The following is an 11,779-nucleotide window of genomic DNA, read 5'->3' as shown; positions in this document are numbered from 1 at the left end:
TTCTCGCCACGTCAGATGTCGCGGACGGCTCGCGCAAATGAGTTGCGCAGTATATCATATCTGTATATATATATATATATATATATATATATACACACACACACACGAGATTACTATCCTACTATCCTGCGTGATCCATGCGTGACTCCCTAATCCACCGCCGCTGCCGCCGCCCTCGTCACGCCGTCCGGCCACCGCCGCCCGCCGCCTCGGGCGTGATCGATGGCGCCCCTCATCGGTGCTTCGTCCGACGTCGGATTCCGATCGAATGGTGGCCAGAATCTCAACGGAATTCGGCTAGAAACAGGATCGACAGTGGCAGCACCGTTTCTGGCCAAATCGCGGTCGGAGATTGGCCGAGGAAGGACTGACGACTCCCTCGGCCGGTCTCCGACGTGATTCGGCCGAATCCGACCGTAATTTGGTCGGAATTCAATCACGATTTGGTCAGAAACGGCACTGCCACTATCGACCTTGTTTCCGATCGAATTTTGGCCACTATTCGGCCGGAATCCGACGTCGGATGGAGCACCGGTGAGTAGTGTGTCGATTGCGCCGGAGGCGACGGGCGACGGTGGTCAAATGGCGCGGTGAGGGCAGCGACAACGGCGGTGGAATACGAGTGTCGCGCACGGGTTACGGATTCCTTATCACGGAGCGTAGCATTTATATATATATATATATATATATAAATTCAATATTTTATCGGACATGAATAATTATTCTTGATTTTTGTTATATACACAAATATATTTATCGTTCAAAAAAAAAAAAATCATAATTAAATGGGAAGAGTCCAAATTATTGTGACTAGTCCACGCATACAGGCCATTCGCTTTCACTTCGTCCTCACTCTCTCTCTCTCTCTCTCTCTCTCTCTCTCCACCTGCATCTACCCAGCGCTTGCTATCCTTCCCTTCTTCCACCCACATAAACCAACTACCCGTCCGGCCGTCCTGCTTTAAATATGATAAGGGTTCTGCCTCCTTGATCCTCCATCGAGCGAGGGGTTTCATTCACCGAGAGTCGCAACCGCGATGACGACGGTCAAGGGTAGCGTATGGGAGATCGGCGTCGACGACATTGTCGCGGCCGGCCTACCGCCGGAGGAGGCGCGGCGCTTCCATGCGCGGCTTCGAGGGGCGGTCGGGAAGGAGCCCCGCATGGGGGCGGAGGCGGAGGCCTGGAGGGCCGTGGTGGACAACGGTCTGCTGAGGCCCGATCACCCGCATCCTCTCCACCAGCTCATCTACTACTCCGTCTACTCCACCTGGGACAGGGCCCTCCGGGGCCCGCCTCCCTACTGGTTCCCCTCCTTGTAAGTCACTCTCTACGTAGTACCTCTCTCGCCTGCCTCTTTTGTGTCGATTAAAGAATAATTAATCGCACGTCACATTCTTGGTAAACTACGTTTGTTTAGCTGCAACATGTAGAATAAATAAGAGATTGCAAACATTATATATACCTTTTGGCTTGTTGCTGATCTCGATCAACATTGAGTTATTAAAGTTTAACCTTTTATATTGTATGAAACGTGAGTCGTTACAATTTTATCAGTCTAATGCTTGCTGGGACTACTAAATGGAATGCCCCATGCCCATGAATGTTTTATCTGTAGATTTACTAAGACAATAGGTTCGTAGCAAGTATGAAACAGTTTAGGCCGCTGAAATTGCTAGTTTGTATGTTTTTGTACTTCGATGTGCTACTGGAATGCAACAGAACAAGGACTATATAATTCTCAAGCGCACTTATTCCTGGAGTTCTTTTTATTTTTGAGCAAGAATTTTAGATACTGTTTAGATCTTTAAAAAAAGTTAAAAGAATTTTATTAAGATAACAAAGTTGTATTTTTTATAAAGAATTGAGAGCTCATTGCTAATTTCTGAAAGTTGTATAATCCTTTGTATTGAGTTATTAATGATCTTTTTTTTTTTGTTTTTTGTTTTTGGTGAGCTGAGGTATTTTGATTTTTTTAGTGTGACTTTTTCTACTGAATAAATTAGTATTAGAGACAATAGCTACTCTGGTACCCTTTTGTTCCTTATCTCGAGTTCCTCCCACTCGCTGCATAATCCCTCTAAATGAAGGAAAGATCCCAAATGCCTTGTGCTACAAATTTTTTTTCTCCAGTTGCTAGTCCCAATGCCTTCATCTCTACAACCATTTTACTTTGTGATTGATCCTACCTTGACCAATATTTGCACCATTGCATCATCTCCAATAGCAGAACCATTAATCACTTATCCTAGCCTGCAACCATCAAACAGGAGGTTGTTGCCTCACTAAATGGAGACTTGGCTTTTACTGTTGCTTATTTCTTCCATGAGATTAAAACAGAGATGAAGACAAAAATCTCCCATTTGCTCAACCAAAGAAAATCTCTCCACCATTTCTCACATTTCGCTAAACAAGTAGCCTTTTAACAACCACTGGCCTCGTTCTACTTGTTGTGGTAGCTATTGGATTGTTGGAGATACTAGAGGGGTGGCAAATAACCATTGTTTGCACTTGTTTTTGGTTTCTACATGATTAGTCATGCAGCAATGATATGCAAATTATTAGAAAAGAACAAAAATTACAAATCCAAACTCAAGACACAAGTGTTTAAAGTGGTTCGACAGTTCTTGGCTGTTACTCTACATTATATGTTCTTTTAGCTGGATCACTCCTCTAATACACCACTAATTTTTTACTTCTCAGCCAACAATTGTAGGTGGGAAAATCTCTTACAATATCCTCTTATAAAGAATAGAACTAAACATAAGAAGATTACAACAAGAGAGCACTTACAAAGAACAAGAATTTGAGCACAAGAATCTGATTGTACAAGCTTTTGCTCTTGTTTTCTTGAGCCTCCTCAAGCTCCTATATATAGCCTCAACCTTTATTTTCAAGTCTGTCTATGAATCAGCCTATTTGTTTATAATTAGTTAACTACTCCGTGTCGTCTGTCAACTGGTTACTTGAATTTTTTAGCTAATGATCATATTAGTTGATTGATACTGATCATCAATTCATTGTTTAGTTCTTAGGTGTAGGTAGCTTGATCGTTGCCATATGAACTTATAGTTTTACATGATCACTTGAATTCTTACCGTTGATCATCAATCGACAACTATGAGTATTTAGTTGACTAATTAAGCATCAACTGACTCACCAATCGACTACCTACTGAATTAAGGTTAATCCTATTCCTAAATTTATTCCCATTCGTTTTCAGTGTACATATACAATTAAAATCTTCCTCTCAGAGTTTACTTTCGTGCCAAGAGGCTTCATACCTTTGGGACTTTATCTTTTGCCTAACATTCTTTCTTCCAACTTGCTGGGATTTCATTGCCTAACATTCAATCTTCCTGGCCTATTGGGACTTTCCACATGCAAGTATTCGATCCTTTTTGGCCTACTTGGACTTCCATTGTTGCACTTGCAGCATATGCCAAGCTTTCCTACATTTGCACACTTGACACACATGTGAGCTCAACAATTATTTTCTTAACTTAAAATTTTCCCAAACATCAAAAGCATATCACATGCTTAGGGCATAATTGCACCAACAGTATCACCCTTTCTTTCGCCATGTTCTCTAGTGGACTAATGTCCCCATCTACCTCTTGCAATATTGAGACCTTTTCTCATCTTTGAATTAGTTTACATCTTGATTAATTTATTATTGTATAGAGAATTTTTGTAGATTACCCCAATTAGCTTGCAATATCTCATCTTTGCCCTCAACTTATTGGATAAGCATTGAGATCTATTGACACAACACATTTGGGGCATGAACCTCACTTGTAGGATATGAACTCACCCATAAGAATAATTCTCACACAAAGAAGACAAATTGGATATTGTATTAATTTAAGAGGAAAAACTTTGAGACTCTAGAATTCTTTTATAAACTTGATTTGATGGCAATCATGGAAATAAATATTCTAAATAAGAAAAATATGTTAGACTTAATTGAGATTATAATTATTGCATGCATATTACCAAAATTAAAAAAATTCTATTTAATTCTGAATTACTAATTGACAAAAATCAAATTTAAAATTTCCTATGGCCATGCCAATCTCGAATATTTTCCAGGTTGTTGTATGCACTGTAGGGTTTAAAGAATGTCCGCATCTCCACAATGGCATTGATATTGTCCACTTTGGGCCTAAGCCCTCATGGTTTTGTTCTTGGGCTCTTCCCAAAAGGCCTCAAGCCAATGGAGATACTTTCCATCTTTTTTAACCCCATGATCTTTCCCATGTGTTTTAGATGTGGGACTATGTTTGCACCCTTGCAACCCAACAATCCCCCCCTCAAACAAAGGACCACTGGAAGCTCCCCTACTATTTCTCATGGTCCGGCTGCCATTTCTCATGGTCCGGCTGCCATGTCCTCATGGTCCGGCTGCCATGTCCCTCATGATCCGGCTGCCATGTCCCTCATGGTCCGAGCCTCCCATACTTCCTTTGTTTTTCCCGAGGGTCCCCACATGATTAGATCTGGATCATGGCTCATCCGGCGGTTAGTCCGGTGAAGAGAGGCCTCGCTTTGATACCAATTGTAGGGTTTAAAGAATGTCCGCATCTCCACAATGACATGATATTGTTCACTTTGGGCCTAAGCCCTCATGGTTTTGTTCTTGGGCTCTCCCCAAAAGGCCTCAAGCTAATGGAGATACTTTTCATCCTTTTAATCCCATGATCTTTCCTATGTGTTTTAAATGTGGGACTATGTTTGCACCCTTGCAACCCAACATGCACCAATATTGAATTAATCTTCAATTTGTTTCCTTTTCTACACCGATTTATTTCCTTCACTATATTATTCTCCCCACTAAGAATAACTCGACTTCGCCAAGTGGGGAGATGGAACTATCAATCAAGTCTCATGGTGTTGCTCATAGTTGTGAAGTGGTAGTTCCTCTTTAGCTCAATTGGTCTTGATTCTTTATTTGTTAAAGAAGCTCAGGGGACACATTAAGGCTTATGGATTTTTGGTTTATCAAACTTTGGTTAGTCAACTAAGTTGGACAACTTTAGGCAACTAAAATTTGAATTTTGAGGTTAGATTTTTTACCATCTTTTCTATATACTATTTGGAAATTCATTCTCTACAAGAGAACATTCACCCCCTATTCGAAAATAGCAATGTAGAAAAGCTTTAGACATTTGCAAAGGTCAAAATTATGTGATCTAGACTTTTCTTTTGATAAAAGCTCTTATTTGGTAAATTTAGTTTTATTCTTGTGTTGATTCTTATGTTAGGAGGAGACAGTTGATAATTTCATTGTGGTTTATTTATCATTTATATTTGGTGAGTTTTATTATACTTAAATCTAAACGATATACATTTGTTACTTGTGGCTTGAGGTCTTATCCTCAAAACTTATAGGTTTACTCCATTGCCTCGTGTCATGTAACAATTTTTTATGCTAGAGTGACAAGGTTGTGGGGTTGGAAATTGCTATTTCGAACCACGTTATATTGCTTATATTAGTGATACACTCTTTATTGCCTTATTTATATTATGTATATATTTTTATCTCCTTGATCTTGATATACACACATATTACTAATGATTGATTTAAATTTTGTTTCACAACCATTTATTCACCTCCTCGACTAGATTGTGTCATATGTTCTTACAGACTTGGGTAATCATTATTATAGAAAATATAGATGGTCGCATAGTTCCTAAGTAATAATTATTATAAAATATGTCGATTTACCACTCTTCAACAATCATTATAATGTATACCTATGCATTCATTATCCTTAGAAATCCTATAAGGAGTTTCATGAAAGCATTTACATGTTGGTGCAATCAGACCTTTAGTATTCGTGTTCAATTTTGGTGCCTTGATGTATTGGGTAAAGGATTTAAGATTGGTTTACTTGTGTATTTATTTGTGTGGAAACTTGATGGGATGCACATGAAGCTTAGAGAGCTTGTGAGTTGTGGCCTAACTAATTAGAGTTGTAGATGATAATTTGACACAGCTAGGTTGGTATGCTCAATGACTTAAAGGTTTGTTGGAGTTGGAAAAGGATGTATGAGGTATTCCATGAACTACAGGATGAGAAACATTGAATAGGATTGAAAAAACTCATGGATATGGACTTAGTGAGGCTAAGTTAGTTGGCTCAAGGGATCGAGGTCTATGGAGGTTAGAAAAGAATGGAATAAGGCATTGAAGCACTACATAATAAGGAGAATCAAGGTGGCAACATGGACGATAGTTGGAAGGAGGCAAACTATGTAGGTAAGGAGTGAAGGATGACATTTGAAACAAGCCTAGGGCTTAGTGCATCCGTTGGACTTAAGACTTGATGGGAGATGACTTTGTTGATGAGAGTCAAGCTGCAAAGGTAAACTTTTAAGTGAGTTGTGAGAGTCGAGCGACTTGTATTTTAGGTTCATGGTAGCACTTGACTTAGGCGATGACACGACCATTAGATTAGTTAGATTCGACGATCCAGTCGATTGAAGGTGTTCCGACTTATGAACAAAATATTTCTATTCAAAGCTTGATTGGGTGGTCAACTGGACGAGTTGAGTCATTTGGGCAGTTGATTGTTAATTAGACAAAGGAAAGTTGCAGCTGTTAGATTGCTTATACAATAAAATGGTTTAATTGACTCAAGTCAAGGTGACTTGACTAAAATAGTCATTAGCTGGCCAAGAAGTTGATTGATGCAGAGTGGAATCAACTTGCCATACTGAAGATGAGGTGATCGCGAAAACAAGTAGTTGAGAATGGAGTTGATTGACTGGTTTGCTGAAGACAACTTGTAGGCTATAAATAGAGGACCAAGAAGAGCCCTTCAAGGTTGGTGAAGCTGAGCTAAATTCTAATATTCTTTTAGCTTTCTTGTGTCATTCGATAGCCTTAGATTTGTAGTTGTACTACTTCTCACTTGTATTTCCTCTTATCGTAAGACTCTTGGGAATGATCTGATAATGGGGATTCAAGAGTAATTCACCGAAGAGTCATAGGCTATGGAGTAACAATCGAGTGTTTCAACCCATGTAAATTGCTTTGGTAGCATTGACTTGTATAATCAGTTTGATTGACCTTGCTAAAACTTTCATAAGAGCAAAGAAGCATATTTGCAGGTCAAGTGTTATTCATTCTCTTCTAGCCTTCTAGCTATTTGGCCATCATCCTACCAGTCCTAACATTACATTTATTATGACTTATACTTGGAAACAAACAACCTAAAAATGATGTCGATAACTCATTTGAATTCAAGGCCTCTTCTGTCAGGGAGAATAACACAATTAAGACTTCAAATTTTATTTTAAATTATCAAGTTAGTTTGTTATATATTTAGAAAGAGTATTTTTCACACATTGTTTTTTTTAGAAAAAAAAATTTGTTAGAATATTTTTTGGTTAGCTAAGTCATATTTTTACAAAGAATCAATCCTATTCTTATTCTTGGTCTATAAAAGGGGCTAAGATCTCTTCTAGCAAAATTGATGAAATAAGTTGTTCGAGCTTTTAATGGTGCAAAAGTGCTGCATTGTGAAATTTTCATGAGAATCCTTGATATATTAGTGAACTTTTCAGGATAATGTATATCAATCTTAGGAGGTTTTCTAATAGATTGTTTTGGCAGAATTTTAGTCTTTACTATTTTTATGCTTCTCCTTTTCTCCTGATTTTTACATAAGTATCTGAGTAAATCTGAAGTTCTGATTATACTGAATATATAGGAAACCAAGTTTACTCCTAATATGTAAAATAACCTTTCGAGGATTACATATTAGAAATATCATTGTGTAATTTAATATGCAGGTCCTATAACAAAGTCTTTTACTGATTGTTATTTGCAGGACACAATCCAAGTACACAAATCTTGGAAAACTGATGGAACATCATGGTCCAAAACTTTTAGGTTCATCATATCATGACCCGCAACAAGCTTTGCCCTCTTCCAAAAGTTCTCAGTGCTCCATCCCGAGGTCATTTGTCTTAATAGAAATTTTAGAATCTGGCAATAGTACTATTCTATCATAATACTGAATGTAGTAAAATTAGAATAGAACTGTGGTTTGCAATATAGATTCATAGAACCTTTAACGGGTTTTTGATTATGTCCTATATGACTTAGTTTTCATGTTTGCTTAGGTGTACTGGTCAATTATGATTAAGGAGCTTTCAGTGGTATTCCAAAGCGCCCCAACATCTATTTTGGATACTTCAGACAATTCCAATGCTAGTGGGACGTGGTTTCCAGGTGCAGTACTAAATATTGCTGAATGCTGTATTCGACCGGTAGATTTCCAGAAAAAGACAGATGAAAGTGCAGCTATTCTCTGGAGGAATGAAGGTTTTGATGATTTCCCAATAAATTATTTGTCACTGAAGGACCTTCGCAATCAAGTCATGTATGATATATTGCCACAAATAACCTATCATTAAAAAAATTATCAAAAATCTACAATGTAGATAACGCTTTTAGTCATCATAACTGATGATAGTAATAAATCATGAATATACATTATTCAATTGTCAGGTCAGTTGCAAATGCTCTGGAGAAAATATTTATGAAGGGAGATGCAATTGCCATAGATATGCCAATGACATGCACTGCAGTAATCATATACCTATCAATTGTCCTTGCTGGATGTATTGTTGTATCTATAGCTGACAGTTTCACATCAAATGAAATTGCAAAACGAATGGAGGTGGCAAAAGCCAGAGGAATATTTACTCAGGTGAGATCATCCTTAGATATACATCAAAAGGAAGGAAATATAATGGTTCTTAAGAGATCTATTTTCTATTCTAAATTTTGTGGCCTGGTCTTTGTGACAAGATTTGCCGCTATGTAATACATATAGGGCAGTGTCTTCATTTAGAGATATTCATTATCTTGTATTCTACAAATTCATATCCTCACTCGCATGATATTTACATATCTTAATTCATGTGAAATTCATTGATCAGCAGGCAAGAGAATATTGCACATGTAGAAAATGAAGTCAAGATACTTCATGATGACATCTGCATTTTGTTTCACTACACTGAATTGCACAATTTGCATACATGATCTTACTTTGCCAAATATTAAGTCATTTTTCAACAGAGCCCTTATTGGAGATTAACATCACAAGTTCCCATTAGCACTCGACACTAACCATGCCCATCAAAGGTACCATCTGATGTAGTTGGTACCAGTCAATTGTAGATTGTCATATCATGCTTTATATAAGTAAAATTTTGGCGGGCTGTTAAAGAATTGAGAAAATTTGACAAAAGGAATGATATGCTGGATCTACTATTGCAGAAACTCCTCAAATGTTATCTGTTCAGAATGAATATTTCTTTACTTAAAATCAACCATGTTTATAAGAGCCAAAAGAGAGTATCATTCCTTTAAGTGACATGCGTTGGTCTTTAAGGTTTAAATTTGTTCCCCACATCATAGCAAAGGTAGTTTTGATGATAAATGAAATAAATAATGTAGATTTGTCAGTTGCAGTTTTAGGTTTGTAATTAGCTTGCCAATTTCAGGACTTCATTCTTCGAGGAGAAAGAAAGTTGCCACTTTACAGGTGAGATTCATGAGTTTATTCAATCGTTAATTAAGCATTTGCCAAGATGCACATGTGATAATCTCAGCTTTTCAATCCTTTTTACAATATCAATTAATTGTTCTACATATTTCAGACCATAGGTTGAACATCACATTCAGAAGCTGAGCATTTAGTGTTTGTTCCATCACAGCAATGATTACCCTATTGTTATTAGTTTATCTAATTTAAGAAAGAAGATATGCTTCAATATATATTCCTTGTTGGAGTAATTTTGGCTAAGTTGAATGTTACATGATACTTAAGTACATATCTATGTTATGGTATCATATAGTTGATGACAATGATACCAAAGATGGGAACACCTTGTCAGTCTCAAATTGTTTAACAAGTCTGGTCTCGTTTCATTTGGAGTTTTCAGTAGTGTCATTTGTTTCCCCCATGTTCTTGATGGCTATATTCTCTTTATATTTTTGTTATCTTTTTAGGGCAGACATCATAATGATTCATTGTATTGAAGTAGCAACTTGCAGCTGTAAATATTTTATTTTCATGTGATTCATCTCCCTCCTTATCTTTATCATAATTTTTTCTATCAAAGAAATCCTAGAAAAATGACTGAATGGAAAACTCTTGCATTTAATCAATTTTTTTGTACTTATCCACTTATATGTGCCACTCTTAAATATTACTTTATACACTGACATGATTTCATTGCTTAAGTACATCTATAATAAAGAGTAATGGCAAAAATATTTGCTACCCAGTATTTGAATAAAGTGTTCTTAGTTGACAAGTCTGATGGGTAAAAAAATCTAAATAAAATAGAGAAGATGATTTAGATAAATGCATGAATTTATAGGCTATAATATTGTAATATAATTTCATAGAAACCTTGCTACATTTGTTTTCTTTACTAGCCCTATGAAAACTTGTGGATCATGTTAAGCATTTTACCACATTGTAAAGTTATGGGTATTGAATTTATTATTTCCTCTTGTTTTGTTCAGTCGTGTTGCAAAGGGTACATCTTGTATTGCTATTGTTGTTCCTGCTCTTGGCGACGATGTGGGAGTTCAACTAAGAGATCATGATATGTCATGGAAAGACTTTCTTCTATCTGCTGCTTCATTTCCAAGGTATCCCATTAAAATTCTATATATTTGTGTTGTTGAATAACTTAATATATACAATCATCTTATTTTGAAATTTAATATACATGAAGGATTAAAGTATCATTCCATACTGAGCTTTAGCCTCAGTTTACTTGAAAGAGTGGGTGATGGATGGATGAAACAAACCTAGGGATAAGGAGAAGGAATGGAAAGGGAATAAAATACATCCTCTCCCTTATCCGTGCAGCCTTGTTTACCTGGATTAAGGAAAGAAAATGAAATGGTCTAAAATACCCTTTTAGCTTCTTCCTCTCGCGTTGAAGCCGCCCTCCGCCTCCCCTGCTCAGAAGCTAGAATCCGAGGGCTCCGCCAACACCGACGCTTCCCTCCGCCACTTCTTCGCACGACACCAGTCCACCTTCCGCCGCCCGCGGTCGCAGCGCGATCCTCGCCCCTTCCGCCAGCATCACCGCGTTCTGCCGCTGCTCAGGAAGCCGCCGGTGGCGGAGTGGCCCAGCACCGCTCCTTGAGGGGCTCACGACGTGACCAGCAGGCCCACCTCGTGGGTCCGCTCCACGAACCCAGCGAGCAAGAAGCGGAAGGGATCCGCCTTGTTCTGGGCCGTGAAGTAGGACTCGCTCACGTCGTCGTCGTCGTTGGGGCTTCGGACCACCCACAGGAACTCGCTCACGTCGCCGTCGTCCTTTTCGCCCTCCGCCGACTGGGTCCGCGTCAGCGGCCGAAAAGATAGACTGGCGGCCGGCCCGGCTCGTTCTGCCTCAGGGACCTTGGCGGCGTCCGACTCCAAACGCCTCGAACGTGTTACGGTTGGGAGGGCAATTTTGTCTTTTGATTTCCATCCTTCCCTTTCCGCCCGATTTGGAGGGGATCAAATTTTGGCAAAAATTAATCCACTGATGGATTAACTTTCTCTTCCTTCATCAAAATTTAGAAAAGTAAACGGTGGATGCATGCATGCAGAGGAAAACTTTCCTCAGTTTTTCTTTCCACACCCCCAAGTAAACTGAGCATTAGTCTCTAAACAAAACTATAGTGTCAATCAAGGTTTAAAATTTCGAACTATGTCGGAGTTTTGATTTATAATCGAAATGATACGGTTTT

General features: G+C 38.4%; 1 pseudogene; it reads left to right on the top strand.

Moving 5' to 3' along the window:
• Positions 1 to 922: 922 nt before the first annotated feature.
• LOC141817074 (putative acyl-activating enzyme 18, peroxisomal) lies at positions 923 to 11,187 on the top strand (annotated as a pseudogene).
• Positions 11,188 to 11,779: the final 592 nt, after the last annotated feature.

This window comes from Curcuma longa, unplaced genomic scaffold (assembly GCF_044706935.1).
Source record: "Curcuma longa cultivar G26 ecotype Majalengka, Jawa Barat unplaced genomic scaffold, ITB_CL_G26_1.1 contig_19263, whole genome shotgun sequence".
Lineage (NCBI taxonomy): Eukaryota > Viridiplantae > Streptophyta > Magnoliopsida > Zingiberales > Zingiberaceae > Curcuma > Curcuma longa.
Note: the sequence above shows the minus strand (reverse complement) of the source record. Positions and strands in the feature narration are given on the sequence as shown.